A 972-nucleotide genomic window follows, 5' to 3' on the forward strand; every position below is an offset into this window, starting at 1 on the left:
ATATACGCGTACATACACAATCATACATACACACAATCTGCCATGATGCCCTTCTCTGTTGCAATGCAGTCAGTCACTAGACCAGCTGTTGTGATGAATCAATTTTACTATAGGTGTCTATGTGGTTGCTGAAGGGCAAAGTAAACTTGGTTGATAGACAGAGAGAATGACAGGAGAGGGGAGAGAGACAGAAGATCTGAGAGGAAATATGAGAGATAGAGAGAAAGACAGGGAGAGAAAGAAGAAATACCTATTCTTTGAGTATGTCTGAATTGTGTCTAGAGAATTCTTTACAGATATAATGAAGATAGAATAAGCGACACACATCTAGAGATGTGTATACTAGTCAGATTTCAATATCCACTCTCACAATTCTAATTCAATGTATATAAAAAAGACTATCCACACCAAAGGAGTTTATAACTGTGCAAGTCATCTATCCTTTTTATATATGGCATGGAAGAAAAAATCACCAAAGGCTGTCAAGGAGAATGCCACACTTCATTTCTTTGTGTATCTATATGCATGTATGCACTCATATATATCATCTTCTACTGTAAAAAAGAGAGAAAAAAAAAATTGTGCAAAGCTTTTTGCAGATATGCAATCCTAATACATTCTTCCACTTTCTCCTTTTAAGGAGAAAATTCACAGCAATGAAATATTCTTAGTTAAAAAAGTTTTGTTGCAAATCAACTGAATTCTAGTAAAGACTAACCACTACGTACCTAAAACTCATTTCACAGACTATATTAACATGGCATCACACTTCTTATTCACGGCATACACACAATGGATACAATCAGTATTTGTGCAGGAATCTCTGGCAGCCTAAAGTGACACAACAGCTTCCTAGCGTAATTAGTCTGCTGAATGAGCTTAACAACATGGATGATTTTCAAATACTGTATATGTGGACAAACTTTCCTATTACCTACTTCATTAAACAAACAGCTGTAAGTCATATTGTCG

This window comes from Penaeus monodon, chromosome 28 (genome assembly GCF_015228065.2).
Source record: "Penaeus monodon isolate SGIC_2016 chromosome 28, NSTDA_Pmon_1, whole genome shotgun sequence".
NCBI lineage: Eukaryota > Metazoa > Arthropoda > Malacostraca > Decapoda > Penaeidae > Penaeus > Penaeus monodon.